The 15,783-nt window shown below is 41.6% G+C and overlaps 1 protein-coding gene across 2 annotated transcripts in view; it reads left to right on the top strand.

Annotated features, from left to right (window-relative positions):
• The first annotated feature begins 502 nt into the window (after positions 1-502).
• Positions 503-15,783, top strand: part of FAM53A (family with sequence similarity 53 member A) — a 72,411-nt gene continuing 57,130 nt past the window's right edge. Inside the window, exon 1 of one of the 2 annotated variants that reach the window (XM_054825144.1) lies at positions 503-583. The gene's annotated coding sequence lies outside the window, so the exon portion shown is untranslated. Of the gene's footprint in view, positions 584-14,351; positions 14,460-15,783 lie in introns of those variants that run through there. The other variant, XM_054825145.1, reaches the window with a different exon arrangement.

Below are 15,783 nucleotides of genomic sequence, written 5' to 3'. Positions count from 1 at the left end.
CCCAGCCGGCCGGGACGCATCCCGCAGCCCTAAGGAGAAGCAGCACCGCCGCCCATTCCCGCCCTCCTGAGGAGACTGACTGCCTCCCCGCTCCCCCCCCGCGCACGCGCAGCAGCGGGACGCGCAGCTCGCTCAGCCAGGCACCGTCGTGCTCCGCACGCGCACCCGCGTCCTTCTTGCGGCTCCATCCGGGGACGCGATGACGTAATCGCCCCTCGAGGCGAGAAGCAGAGCTCCCCCCCACCCGCAGCGCCCCTCCGCACTCTCCCGGGATAGCCAATGAGCGGAGGGCGCCGCGCCGCCGCAATGCCTCCTGGGGGCTGTAGTCCGGCGCGTCCTCCCCTTCCCAGCCGACACCACAGCTGTGCTTCCCTGCCGGGAAAAGGCACGCCCCCCGCCCCTTGTGGGCCGGGCCAGCGCACCCCGGCGCCCTATGGCAGAGCGGGTCAAAGTTCGGCGGGCGGGCGGTTCAGCCAATGGGAGCAGGCGGGTGCCGGAGGGGGCGGAGCCGGCTGTGTTTTGTTCAATTGCCATTGAGGAGCCTGGTCCATACGCGGAGGGGAGGCGGCCCGGGCGGGCGCAGGTACCGGTGGCCGGCGCTGCGGTGAAGGGGGGGGGGGGGGCGGGAACAGGCCGCGGGGGGCAGCGCCCGCCGGCGGAGTGCGAGCGCAGCCGGCAGGTAACAGCCGTTGAGGCGGCTCGGAGGCAGCGCCAGGTGGAGGAGAGGCGGCCAGGCCCGGTCTCCTTCACAGAGCCCGGGTGGCTGTGGGCACCGGACAGCTCTTGGCGGGCGGGGGGGACCCTGCGGGGTGGGGGGTGTCACCCCGAAGCTGCCCTTCCCCGCGGCAGCAGCCTCCTGCAGCCCCAAAGCTGCCAGCTACTTATCTCTTTAATTACATATACAGATAAATAGGTATCGATATTATATTTATTATTAGTAGTATTATTGGTATTCGGCCTGGGGGCCGCGCTGCCTCATCACCGCTGGAGGTAAAGGTTAGCTCCCCTTCGCCCTGCCATTAGCTGCACACTGTGTGGAAGCGAAGCGGCGGCTGCCCGCAGCCCTGGCAAGCGAAAAAAAGAAACCCCAAAACCCCCAACCAGCCCCCCCCCCCCCCAAACCCCAACTTGTTAGCGTTAGTACTTGCCCCTCGGGAGGGGAATTAGGTTGGTGGTGCTGCGTCCCCCGGGGCGCAGCGGGGCCGCTCCAGGCGAGGGCTCCGGCCTGCCTCGGCGGGGAGGGGACGGGGAGGTCCCCGGCCTCCGCGGGGTTCGGCTGGGCGCCGGCGTTCCTTTGTGCCGCTGCCCCGCAGGACACATGTCTGCGGGCACATACCGGGGTCTGAGGCGACTCTCCCCTCCGCGGCTCAAGGATAGGGTTACGTCAGAGTAGGTGCGTGTTTTTCCACGGGAGCTTCCCTTCCACAGTGATTCCTGGGTGAAAACGGTGATTATTTTCCTCCTTCTCCTCCCTCAGCAATAGGAAAGTTGATTTCTCATTTATGGCTCGTGAGTGTAAATGACCAGTTGGGTTAAAAAGTCCGAGATGGAGGAGTGAATGGGCTCTTTGTGTTATTCCGGCTTTTCTAAGGGCAGTAACATGGCTTTGTTCTGATTATTTGCCTTATTAAATGTCTTCTTGCCTGCACGAAGGCTAACTAGAAATATGTTCTTGAAATTTGGGATGCTATTTAAGGAGATCGCTTTAGGTCTTGTGAGACAGAGAGGCTGGCCGTTGTAGGCAAACCTCTGGCTTAGCGTTGCGTCAGTTATCTGAACTCTTCTGGTAGAGATCTGAAAGTTAAGGCGTTTTCTCTATAGGTGAACGATGTATTCATCATAACTGTTCAGAAAACAGCCGTTACGGAAATGGGGCTTTGTAGTAGCACTGTAACTTTCAGGTTGCATGGTTGAGAGTGGCTTGGCGAGTCAGACCAGATAAGACACTGGCTTTAAATGTGCATGCCGAGTTCTAGGCCTGGGGATGAGCTGAGCCAGCTGGTCAAATCTATTTTCTGGTTCACTGTGCTTACATTAAAATTAGCTCCTGAGAACAGTTATTACAGCCTTTACTGTTACATTGCCTCCCATTCATATGCCTAACTGCTAGAAAATATTTTTGTCCAAGCTGTTTTTGGCAAGAACCAGTAAGTTTATGTATCTTGTGGCAAGTTGAAATGTTTCTGGATGTTTTAGTTGCAAATAGTCTGTTTGCTTTGAAACCTGGACTACAATGTTTGCTGAATAGCAAAAACTTTCCTAATGAAGCATGTGACTTGATCTGGTTTTGTTGGAGATGCAGTGTACATGATCGAGCCCAAAGAGCTTGCATCTTTACAATTGTTGTGCTTCTGAAAATGCCTGGAAGAATCTCGGAGGCAGGAGTTCAGTATGTGTAGGGAGTTAAAACATGCATTCCAAGTCATTCTACATAAGCTGGTAGAACTCCTAACTAGAAAATGGGTTTACTACTCATTTATCTTGGATTTCTGGGAAATACTATTCATGTTATGTCTGTTATTCTTAATAATCCCTTTTTTTGGTCAGTAACAGGATTCTACTGTCCATCATATGGAAGTATGTGCTGCCTGCTAGACATAAACTTAAAATATGGATCTGCAAGATCATCGCCCTAATGATATAACCTTTCAGGGTGTTCCATGCTGTGGTAATCTGGCTGCCCTCTAGCACCTTCTACCTGCCAGTGTCTAACCCATAGTTATTGTCTCTTTAATCAACTTTAATTCTCAAGTTAATTGTAGAGGGATATTTTAAATTTGGTGTAGTTGAGCTTCACTACTTCCTCTTGAAAGCTGTTTTTCTGCAGGGTGCTATGATTCAGAAGAATGAGAAGCCAAAAGAGGAAATATTATTTGTTATTTGCAACCATTGTGTTAAAACTTCGGAAGTTTAGTATATGGCATAAAACTATATTCATGAAAATATGGTGGGCAGATAAACTGAAAGCTTAATGTTACTGAGATGACTGCAATTTATTGCATGGATTGCTTTATTTTATAAAAACATGAAGGATTTATTCTTTCCTATAGGAATTCCTTGAGAGTCTGGTAGCCATTACTGTAGCTCCCTCTTTTCATTCTTTCTCCTTTTCCCTTCCTTGTTCTTTCTCCCCCTTCCTCTGTTGCCTCCCCCCAATCTACATTCCTTTGTGTTAGCAGTGATGATGGCAGTTCTAGTCACCTCCTGTGGTTTGATAGATTATTCCCTTTAGAAACATGGTGTACTTAAAACTTTCCAAACATGATTCTTTCCTTGCTCCTACACTTTTTTTATGCAGGTTTTGAGTTCTGTTCTAAGAATTTGTCCTTTCTGGTTGTGCTTTGAGTTTTCTTCAATAGTATTAAGAAGTCTTGTTAAACTTTTAGTGGTAAGTATTAGTATTTATATTGTGATTTGCAGTTCTTTGTGTATTTTGAAGGTCATAACATAAACAGAAACTTTTGTCTTCTGGCAATGGTGCATTTCCCCCTCTGCAAGCTCACAAGTTTTTTGCTTTCTTATTAGAGAAAACTTCGCTTGCTTTAAACTTTCATTTTTATTTTTATAAAATAAGCTTGTTGGACTATTTTTAGATTACTACGTTCTTGAGATCCGATATTCACGTAAGAATGATGTTGCAGGTAAATGTTCATAGGACATTATCTTTAGTCTTACACAATCTACATATGAACTTAAATTTTGAAATTTATGTATGGTAGAACGTGTAAGAGACTCCTGTCCATTGCAGAAGTAGCTGTAACTTTTATTCTAGATATTGTAAGTAACATAAGCTTACTGGGGGTGTGTGTGAAACTACACACAGAAACCCGTGAAGGGCTTTATGAGCACTCCTGAAGGAAGGGTTAATGAGCAGAAGGTAGCCCTGTTCATTAATTCTAGGGAAGAAATTCATAGCTAGGGAAACAGCTACTTGAACTCAGTGTACTGTAGTGACTGATATTTTCTTGCTGGGTAAGTTGTTTTAACCTATTGACTCTGTATACCTGAGAGGTAGCCATTTATGTTGACAACTTGTTTTTTGGTATGTCATGAAATTTGTGTGGTTAACAAGATCCTAGCTGGCAGTGAAGTATTGCAATCCAGTGATGAAAGAGAATCTGTATTAAAAAAATCTGGGCTTTGTTGGTTTCTCTTAACTGTAAACACTCTGCTAGGGGGATTGAGACAGTCATATTTTCAGAAAATGGCTTTTTTTAAGGATTTTCTTTCCCCCTCAAAAGGAGGCCTGTAAAAAAAAAAAAGGGGGGGATATTTTTAACTCCTTTCTAAGGCATCTTACAATTTTTTTTTTTGTGATGACCCAACTGGATATTGCAGTACCTTTGAGTATAGAAAAACCTGAAATCAAGGTAGCTGTCAGCTCTTTAATATTGCCATTTCTACATTTTGTGTTTTGGCTTTTCTGTTCAGTTAGTTTGGGAAATAATGTCATCAACAAGCTGGCAAGAAACTCCTCAGCTAACTTCTACTGTTTTGTAGTGGGCAGAAATATCTCCTGAAGGCCATATTTCTGCTAATTTTTAGGTTGAGGGGAGGAAGTAGGCAGGGTTGTTACTAAATGCATTATCTGGGTTATGGCTGTCGGTTTACTGACAGCAGTATTTTTTTAACAAAGCAGTTGAATATCTTGCTTTAGAAAATATGAAATGTTTCAATTAGGAAACTGAGTTATAAAACCAAAACTAATATAATTGGCTTTCCACTGTTTGAACTTGATTAGATTTTAGTGAAACACAGGGTATCACTTACGTTTTGCTTGTTGGGTGTTAACAGTAAGATCAAGGCTTCTGATTACCTAATGTTAGCATCGTCGCTCTGAATTTGGTATGGCAACATTGGTTTAAGTTCCTGTGAAAATTAAACTCTAGTCCAGTTAAGTACAGGGAAGAATATTTTCAATGATATATCAAATTGCAGGCCTAGAGCTTTGGACGTACTCACAGTGCCAGTGATGACAATTGCTCTTCAATGTGTGTAAGTCTGTCTGTACAGATAGAGCTAGGAGTGTGAAACCAAACAATATTTTGCCTAGAGCTGTCATTAGAAGTGTCACTTGCAAAACTGACTCTGTATACTGAGACCTACATGTCATTGTGGGAAAGGCATTTGATATGGAAGAAAGCTGTTTCTGCATTTGCTGAGCTTTAAAATTGGAACCCAGCTGGTACAGGAAATACTTGAAGAAATAACTGCAGCACCACTGTCTATACCTTTGCTTTTGTGCTTTAGCCTGAGATCTGTGATGCCGGCAGACAGGATCTGAATTCCTTGTTTTGTGAAGAATACTCATTTTGCCTTAACAACCCCCCTCACCCAGCCAGCCTTGGCAGCTGGCTTCTTGTTTATTTGTTAATGCACTGAAGTCTTCTGGGCTTATGAAAAATCACATTTATAATTTGGCAATTTCTATACTGAAGTTAAGGTGGGTTAGCTTTATAAATGAAGAAAAACCTTTACTGTCCTAATAAGACATCTCTTTTACTGTCACCTCCCCTTGAGCCATGAATGGGAATAATAGGAACTTCTGTTGGTGTTATATTAACTTTAGGTCTCTAATTTGCATCTCAAATAACATTGTGAACAGCATTAATGCCTTTGAGGGGTTTGGGAGGTTTTTTAATTTGTAGGGTAAATGTGCTTTTTAACCTAATTGGGCAGTTAAAATTATTATTGCAGCATGTTTAATTTTTTGCTCTGTGCAGTTCATGTTGATGTCAATGGCACTAAATCATTCCTTCACTACTGTGCACATGTATTATATTTCATCTCCTTAATTGTGGCTTTAGATTTTGGCATAGTAAAGTGTTCCTCCATTTTGTACAGTTACTGATGGATACTGTGTCACATTTGTGTTCTTTATTCTACTCTCCAAAGCTTGCTTATAGGGAAAAATCATGTTTAAAGGTACTAAAGCTTTAACTCCTGCTGCTTTCCCAATGACAAATGTAGTTGTCTGCCTACTTTCAAGGTTTCTCTTGATTTGACAACATCTGGTTGTAGAGGGATAAAAGTTTATCATATTTAAGGAAGGATACAAGTGACAAAAAGCTGTACATCGTTAGGATCTGACAAACCCTGTTGCTTTATCAACTTCCACAGTCCAAAGGCAACATGCAGAATGAAAAGTTAGTTTGAAGCCTTGGGTATGATGTAGGTTATGAATCAACACAAAGTTATGGAAATGTGCTTGATGCTGGGTGGGTCTGGCTCCACTAGGTTTTGTCTCTTGCAGCTCAGCATTTCTTAGTCAACACATAGATGGCCACTGAGGCTGCAGGTAGTTTTTCTATCATAGTAGGAACCAGCTTTGTTTTCATAACATAGAGGAGACTTCTGTTCTATGGACTCTTTGAGGTTATGGGGTTTTTTTTAAGTGATGGTCTCTGAGTACCTAGGGTCTATTTGTATGGCTGTATAGTTTTTTGATGAACTGACAGAATTACAATCCTAGTTAAAAAAGGAACCTTTTTGCTCAATTATCCCAGTCTAATAGTAGTGGCAACTAATTATTCATTATGTCCTATTTGGAATGGAGTGTAGTGGTGTGTAAGCATGCCTCAAGACTGCTGCTGTGCTCCAGAGCATAATTTGATGCAGTATTTAGTAAGTGAGGAGGAGAGAAGAGGAATGAAAACTACCTACTTGACTTGGCTAGAATATGGTATATATTTCTTCTGGTGGGAAAGGGGAAAAGAGTGGGCACCTAGGACCTCATCTTTTCATTTTTTTTTAAAAGTGATGAAGTGGAACAACAGAGTTGAAACTTGATGAATTTGAGAAGTGTGAGTAACTTGGAGACTAAACTGAAGTGCTGTTGCTTGCTGTAAGGGGCCACCAAAGGTTAAGATACAATAGTGGAGTTGCTGGTTAGAAGATACTGCTTGCACTGGAACATGTGTGCAGCTTAGCCTTCTCGCTTCTTGGGACGTGTGGTAGTCCACTTGAGTTTGGCTATGTGTGCGCTTGCTTACCTCATCTTCTTCCATTAGCACTCCATCCTGACCAGACCTGTCTGGTTCAATATTTGGGTAAGAAATTGCTGAATTCCTGGAGGGTAAGATGGACTGTTGCTGCTCTCTTATTTTCAGGTCTCACAAATGAGAAAATTAAATGGCATTTAAACAAAGCAGACAAGTACCTGGATAAGTACTGAAACTATTACAAAAAAGGCTATTTTGTCTGTGTGCTTCATAGATGTCCTTTTTGTGCTTGAACTCTTAGAGTTAATTCTTCCCCAGTTTAGTGACTTAGATTTTGCAGTTAAATGTGAACATGTAACTTATCTCAGGCACAGACTTCCTCTGAGTGGCTGCAACTAATGCTCTCTGCTTCAACTCCCCACATGTAAAATCCCGGGTATATTAAATTTTATTTTGGAGCATTTGGTTTGCATGCAGCATTTTCCATACACAGGAAGTCCTAACCAAGCCTCAGGCTATAGTTGTAGTAAAAGGTGCATGCTTATGTTTGTGTGATGGTGCTTTGTGACACCACATCAATGAAAGCTGTTACATCACTATTCTAGGTTGTTAGAAGCATGCATGTCTTTCTGAAGTAATGGGCTTCTGGTTTCTGCTGGTCAGAGGAGAAAGATACAACAGGATACTGCAATATTGCTGAAATTTGTATACTGCCATGGGAGATTATTTGAGTTAATTTATTTCTGCATGAAGAAAGTATGAGGCAGGTGTGACTTCTTTTTTTTGTATAGTAAAATAACCTGAACATGCAAATCTTGAAGTTTTAATTTGAAAAGTCAGAGGAGTAACTTCTCATTCAAGCTAAATATACACTGTAGGAGGAGAAGACATTACAGTGGCTTGAAAGTGAGGTAGGTTTTTTTTTAAAAAAAAAGGCTGAAAAAGGTGTAGGCTGGTTGTGTGAGTCCCCTGCCAGTACTGCACATCTAGTGTGCTTGATATAAGAAGCTTGAGCAGCTCTACTTTCTCCTCAGTCCAGCTCTTTACTGTCCTCAGCATTAAAACTTGTTCTGAATATGGAACTAGACATCTTCCTGACTGCAGGTCAAACTTATTGCCTAATTCTCTGGGCATGAGGGACAGCTATTCTTTCCCCTGTAGTAAGTAAACTTTTAAAAATATTTGAACTGTTCTTTGTCATGTTGCTGTTTCCTTGTGTCTTGCCCTCCACCCTGCAGCCTTGTGATACTTTTGGCCTTAATAAAACTAGTGTATTCATCTCTTCAAGAGGTCATGTTTTTTCAGCTCTAATCATTCTTGTTCTCTCTAGTTAGTTCGCATTGGTCTTTGAGTGTGGCGCTTAAAGCCCAACTTTGTAGTTCAGCTGAGGCTTTCCTGCGCTGAGTGGAGTGAAAAGACTTTCATGTGCCCTGGAGCTGATATTCCTGTTTATGCATCCCTATACATCTGACTTTCCTACAACAGCTTAACACTTGTTTCAAGGTCAGCTTGTTGATCCAACCTAGCCCACTGCTTTCTTCTGAAGAACTTGCCTTCCTGTTTGCTCTGTTAATCCTGCCTGAATGTACCTTTCAGAACTAAATTGTATCTTACTTCTGTCAGGACGGTTTTCCAATTTGTCAGCATTATGCAGAATTTTATTGCTGTCTTGCAGTTCTTCCTCCCTTTCTCCTACTTGTAACAAGCCTACTCTGCCAGCAACAGATGATGGGAAACAAATTGGTGAACTGAGCTGCGTTCCTGTTCAGTGTGTTCTCCTGTGCACCACTGATAACTCTCTGGCTATTGTTATCCCCTAAGTATTGCATTCGTTGTACAGCCTCTGCTTGCTTGCCAACAGCAGAAGCCTTTAAACCTAGCTGTATGACCTCAGTAGGTTCTCTCTTGTCCCTAAACCCTGTTACTCTGATGTCAAAGTGAACCTGGTGGATGCTACTCACCTCCTTGTTGCCTTTTAGTGCTCACAGAAGGTTCCCCCTCCCCTGGGATTCTACTGGGATGTGGAGAATTGGAGACTGGTCACATGAATTTTGACCTTTTTCTGAAGACAGACATGGAATGAAGGCAGGCCTAGCTTCAGAAACTGATGGCCAAAACTTTTTTTAAAAAAGGCATGACCTGTTCCTGGCTGTACTCAAATATATCACATAACAGCCTATATCTGGTACCTTGCAAATAATTCCAGGTGTTGTAGAGTGACTCTGAAGTCATCTGTAGTTAGGGTTGTTTTAAGGTTTCCATTCTTCAGATGAAATTTCTCTTGCATTGCAAGCTAGGCATTAAAGAATAAGCCCCACTACTTGGAGCTAACTTTTCTTCAGGGTACTTTTCTTGGATTTGTATTTGGAAGTATTGGTTGACATCTCTGTGGGTGTAACTTTCTCTTTCAAATATTAGTTCTTATGATATCTCCCCTGCTGAACTTGATTCACATAATGAATCTTGTGCTTTGTAGAAAAGGGTTTCTCTAAGCCCTGTCTCTGGGATTGTTTCACAGTTCTGTAAATACTTTTCATTGTTGCTTCTTCAGTATCTCTCCCTGTAAACTTGCAAACTACTTTGCAACTCTACCTTTCAGTGATTTCCTTAGTCTTGCTCTAATCATTGCCCTGTTTATAGTCCCTGTGTATGTAGCAGTTTATTCTCATCACCCAAATATATTTCAGTGTAGTCAAAAGTTTTGATGTGGTTGGTTATAAGCTGGAATAATTTGTCTAACTGCTTCTTCCACTGTGTGCTCTAAGGAGACAGACATCTATCCTTTGAAATCATGCTGCAGTCTAAGTTGAGCAGAGGTTCAGAAAGTCTGATAATCCTTGTCTAATGATGTTGAATGTTTGTTAGCTGAGATTACTTTGGTGATCATTTTTAACCCACAATATGTTGCCAAAAAAGGCAGCATCTCCTGGCATTGAGAAGTTAAAGGTAGTGTGGATGTTGAAGTATGTATTGAATGTACCTTAGGGCGTTAATACTTATTTGTATTTTGATACAAGATGAAGTATAGTTGCTTATTTTTAATGTTATGAAGAAATAAGAGCTTTTTAACTTGTATTTGTGTAATGCCATATCTTAGAATAAAGTCACTACATTTCTTCTTCAAATGTTAAGATATAAGTAGCTTCATCCTGTCATACTAAAAACTTCAATTTTTGCTATGGTATATTAGTATGGGGGGATACTTCTTAGTCCTATCCTTGAAGAGGTGATGGCCCGCGTGGATTGGGGGTGTGCGTGAAGTGGGGATCAGCGCTGTGCTTGCTGTGTGCAGCATTTGTGCATTCATACACCAAGGTGTATCCCAGTTCCTGTCCTCAGGTTAGATATTTAGGGTGGGATTGACTTGCTTAGCTTCTAACACCTTCAGCTGAATTAAGTATTCCAAGCTCCATGATAGTCAACAGAAACAGGGATTTTGGTGTTACAGTGCTCTTTTTCAGGCTTACTTAGATGCATCCCTGTCAGGGACACTGCTAGGCAAGCTTGGCTGTGGAAACTGCAGCTGAGGGTGGTACAGGGGGAACCGTGTTGAGAGAGGCTCTTTCAAGGTGGCTTGATATTTGGTTGTGAGAGGTTTTTCTGTATTAAGTGTGATGCTCAAATTTGAGTAGTATAATCAGTTGCAAAATACCATGTATCTTTGAGACTAAGCTTTAGAGTCCTGTTAAATATACAGTCTTAAACTTTGGAACTGGTTGGGGGGGACCTTCCCCTCACCCTTTGCTCAGTTGAGCACAAAATATGAGCGGATCAAGTAAAACCAAACCTGTTTCTAAATTCTGAACTAGTTTTTGAACTAATTGTTAAACTGAGCCAAACTGAAATGAAGTAAATGCCTCTTGCACCTGCAGAAAAGCCTATGGCTCTCAAAAGCTTGTTTATTACTTCAGTACTTCTTGGGTCCAGGTGCTCAGCCAGTGACTTCCCCCCAACGCAGTGGTTTGACGTTTCAGATCTTCAGCAGAAAAGATGCTGCTGCTTTATGCCAACTATAGTATGCTTAACCTTTGCATGAGCGAAGGTGCCAGAAACCCAGATGTAATTTCAGAGTGTTATTTTAAAGCACACTTTTTATCAGTATTGAAAGATCATTTCAGAGATTGAGATATTTCAGATGAAGAGTTGAAAGGACACGCTTGCATCTGTCTTACTGTTGACTTTATCAGATATCAATCTTTACTGTTTTGTCCTTCAACTTGGTTACCAGAAGCTGATCTTGTCAGAATGCAGTCGTCTGTAAACATAATTGCCCAAGTGGGAGGACACAGATTTCCCTTCTAAGCACGCATGGTCCTGTCTTCTCTTGCACTGTTGTTTTCTGCAGATGTTATATGCTTGACTTGCTAGTCAAGTGACTTACCTGCCACCATTTAAAGCTGCTGAATTTCTGTCCTGATCAGTGAAGATTAAAACTAAAGGCTCTTCTCCTTTCTCAACTTTCACTTTTTACCTGGCATTTTTTGGGTCAAATAAAATGGAGTTATTCTGCCTTATACTAACTGAAGTGTGGTCTGTAATACTTGTGTACTGATCAGCACCTTGTGTCCACCTGCTTCCCATACAGGAGTGTAGTTTTGCATTAAGGCTTAATAGCCTGTACTGTGTGAGTAAACTTCATGATTTGGAGTCCCAGTGCCTTCTATGAATCCACTTTGGCAAATGAATCTTTCCACAGAACTGGCTTGTAGAATTAATGACTTGTTAAACACCTGATAGTGTTGATGTAGTACACAGTGAAAATACTGAGCTTTTACATCAAGCAGAAGGTCATCTTTCAGTATTTAAACAGAGGGGAAAAAAATCACAGTGATGTAGTTAAAATAGTTCAGCGGTTTTTTTCCTGACTTAATAGACATCTTCTCTTACATGGTGTAACTTTTGTCTCATGAGATTTCTTCTAGTTCATATAATTGTTGCAAATTTTTTTTTTAAATACCTACTGCAATTGTGTACTCCTTGGTTTGTGTCTTGACCTCAAGCACAGGGTTTGGAATGGCCTAGTGAACTAGGAAGATTTAAGCTGTGTAGCTCAACTGAACTAATTTTTGTTGAAGTACCTTAAAGCTGGCAAGAGAGATGTCCCTCGTGACACTTGAAGCAATATCTGAATTGAATGCTGAAAGCACACACAATATTGACCTATGTACTGCTTTTGTCTTTGTATTTCATGCCATTATTTCAATGGACTTTAATTTGTGATCTTCTCATAGTTGGAGCATTTGTGGACTGTTACTGAGGGTTCACGTGTAGTAAAGCAGGATATATGTAGTGCAGATCTTTTTGGAGACTTCACCATTCGAAAACTCACGGGAGGTGCAAAACAGAAGTTGGAAGCCCACAAATAATGAAGTTGATATGAACTGTAGTTTAGCAAAGTAAGGAGCAACAGCAAGAAACTCTTCAAACGAGCATTCAGTTTTGGTATTTGTAGTGTAATACCTGAGACCTCTTTACGTTAAAGAAAATTTTTGTGACTTGAAAGCTGTGTGTTCAGGCTTTTTTCTGAATTCTAATGGATCATGTAACTAGATGGGTGTTGTAAAACTTGAGGTCTTCCAGTGTGTTGCCTCTTGAGGTGGTGTCTCCTGCCAGATGAATTCAAGTTTCTGGAGTAACAAATTACAGATGGTCAGCCATGATTGAGAACAAGTTTGGGCCATGAGAGGGAACTTAGTTGTCTGTTGCACACTGCATCTCGTATCTGTTCAATGCATTTCCATGCTCTTTCAGGATAGATAATAAAGCAGAAAGCTTTAACTACTGTGTGCAAGCCTGTATAGAACTTTACTCTTGCGTAGCACTTCCTATAATTTGCTTTCTTTTTTAGACTTTTGGGTTTTATATGAAAATATGTAAACTGTACATTTGTCATAAACTGCTACAATAAGGATCTGCACATACATGTGCTCATCCAGTACAGTTACACAGTGGTCTTCTGGAGAGTTATAATTTTGAGACAAACACTGAAACTTCTTGCCCCACTAAATTCAGGGTGCTACTTTGTCATGACAGGGAACTATTACTTGTAGTATGAAGAATTAGGACAGTAAGGCTCAAGGAGAAGTGTATTTCACGTTACAGTAAGCATTGAGATGTATGGATATTTACAGAACACTGCTAAGCACTTGAGTTCTAAATTTAGCAGTATTTGCAGTTCACCAGCTGTACTATTTACTGAAAAATATTTAGACTACCATAGGTTTCTCATTTTTAATTTCCATAGTTTTATGCAAGCTAATGTTAGGGAGATTTCCCTGTGTGCAGATCATATAGCTCATTAGATCCCTGAAATGCCATGAAGTTGCATCTTAACGCAAGCGGTTTTCACCTGGCCTGAGGCCTCCAGCAAGAACATTTCACACTCAGGATCATAAAACCAAACCTACTAGTCAGGCTTTTTTAAACAAGCCAACCAAATGTCTGAAACTCTTCAGAATGAACCTGAAGGCAAATAGGAGGAGGTTTTATTAGCTATGTGTGTTTTGGGAGCAGGATGTATGGGAGAGATTTGTATAATCCCTCTGCTCTAAGCCCATAGGGTTTGGTAATAGAACAGTACTTCAGTACTGATATTATTCCAGTCTATCATGAGGGAGCAGCATGTGCGTGGAGTAATTGTTGTCACTGCTATACAAGTTAAGGGTCAGTGCTACGTGTTTTTTCAGGCCTGACTATTTTTAAAGCATGTATATGTGCCTGTTTGCTCATTTTTAAGGGCAAACACTAAGAGAAAGTAGGTGATGCTACTGCTTATCTTTACCCACCACCCCCCCAGTTTTTTCTTCTCTAATTGATGGAGTGAAACAAATATTTTAGTAGTAGGGCCAGTTAATCTTCATCTATGTATTCTTCCTCTCCCTGCCCCCTTCAAACCTTAGAGTAAATTAAAATCTTGTGGGTCTTGTATAGTCTGGATCACTTGCTTTAGTGGGAGTGTGTGAGCTTAGGTTGGTGGTATGTATATTTTGTCAAACACTAATATTCTCTGTATGAATTATTATTTACAATGAATCTAAATTTTGTATCTTACTGGAGGTTTTATATACTAAATAAATACTTCCATTGGTTTTAAACAGAATATTTGTAAAAACAGTATGTGGAGGTGGAAATAATTTGTGTAGGACCTGAGCTCCAAGCTTTCAGTAATATCATAGACTGAAAGTTACAGTAATGCTCTTCAGCGGTGATTGCCCACTAGGTTTTGTTCTGAACTACTTAAGCAGGCAATAATTCTTGGTTTGAGCTAGCATATTCTTGAAATAATGACTGTTAGCACATTTAGTTCATAATTATGGCAAAAGCAAAGGGCTTGGAGTTCGTGCATAAAAACTTCGGACCAGACTTCCCATTCCTGAACACCGTACAAACGTAGTCTTGTGCTTTCTGCAGTAACACTGAGAAGAAAGGAGAAAGAGTCCATATCGCACATTGCAGGAGATGACTGGTCACGCACCAATGCTGATGGCTAATTCAAATGGAACTCCACACATAGTAAATGTAAATATCCTTCAGCAAAAATTAATGAAATCCTTGCCTGTTGTTTAAGTAGTGATAGATTATTTTAGGAAAGAGAACGTAAGTAACAAAAGCATCTTGGAAAAGCGTCTTGGTACAGGATCAGACACAAGGCACAGCTCATCTGTTGTCCTTTAAGATGCAGGATGACTTGTCTGTGATGTGAGTCTTAGTCTTCCTCAAGTCTGAAAGACAGGTTTAAACCTGGGAGACTGATGAGACTTCTTACTGATACAAGCTGGCAATAATAAATGCTTTAACCTCTGGCTGGGTTGAGTTCTTAGCTCTAGTTTTCTGTGGTGATACATTCCCTGCTTTAATTAGGTATGACTTGGAAAAAGTCTCTTGAGCTTACTTCTTCACTGCTTCTGTTGCTTTGAGAAATATGCTGTGACAAAGGCTTAACATCCCCTATCTCCACCCTTCCTTCGGCTTTCTGGAAGGAGACTCTTCCTGGTTTAAAACCAAACCCAAACCACCTGATAGTAACTTGAAATAAAGGGTAGTGTATTTGTTACAGACCACAGTTCATCATGTAACAGAGCAAAATCTTCCGTTTCTAATTCAACTTCTATTAAACAATTTTAGGTCTGTATTTTTAATGTGTTTCTCAGCCAAGCTAGATGAATTCTGGATCTGAAGAATGAGAAATCTGTACACCAAAGTATTACCTTGAACCTCTTTCCAGCACATCATCTGGCCGTGAATTTCGCAAACTAGAAACCACCATCTTAAGCCAGGATATTCTCTTTAGTTTACTTCTGATGCATTTGCTTGCAGGTTTTCTCCGTCTCACGTGGGAGGCTTTGAACAAGGTCTGTTTTTTCAATGAGAAAGCTGAGTACTACTTGTTCCTTTTGAGTTCAAGGGATTTTCCAAAATGTGTTGCATTTTGTGAAGTCGGACAGCTGTATGTGATGGTTGAGGCTTTGCTTCCTTCTCATAGGAGCTCTCACATCTGAAGTGTGGGAGATGGAGTAGAAATGAGTGTGTAGGATGCAGGTTTATTTTAGTAATGGTTTATATTTTGCTGCAGCTGTTTGACCAGTTGGTGTTAGAATGATGATGCTTTAGGGTCGAAACAGCAAAATTCTGGGCTCCATACTGATTTTCTGCATTTGAGGCAAGTGGACCTAATACTTATTTTTGTCTATCTCTGGAGTCAATAACAACCCAAGTCCTAGTTTTTCAGCCTTAGAAGGGTGAAATATAGGTGAAATATAGTCCTGTTATAGTCACGTTAAGTGAGGTATGTTCTTCAGCAGACAGTTTTGAGCACTTGATATTGCTTGTGCTTCCTGAGTAT

This window comes from Grus americana, chromosome 4 (genome assembly GCF_028858705.1).
Source record: "Grus americana isolate bGruAme1 chromosome 4, bGruAme1.mat, whole genome shotgun sequence".
In the NCBI taxonomy this organism is placed as follows: Eukaryota; Metazoa; Chordata; class Aves; order Gruiformes; family Gruidae; genus Grus; species Grus americana.
Note: the sequence above shows the minus strand (reverse complement) of the source record. Positions and strands in the feature narration are given on the sequence as shown.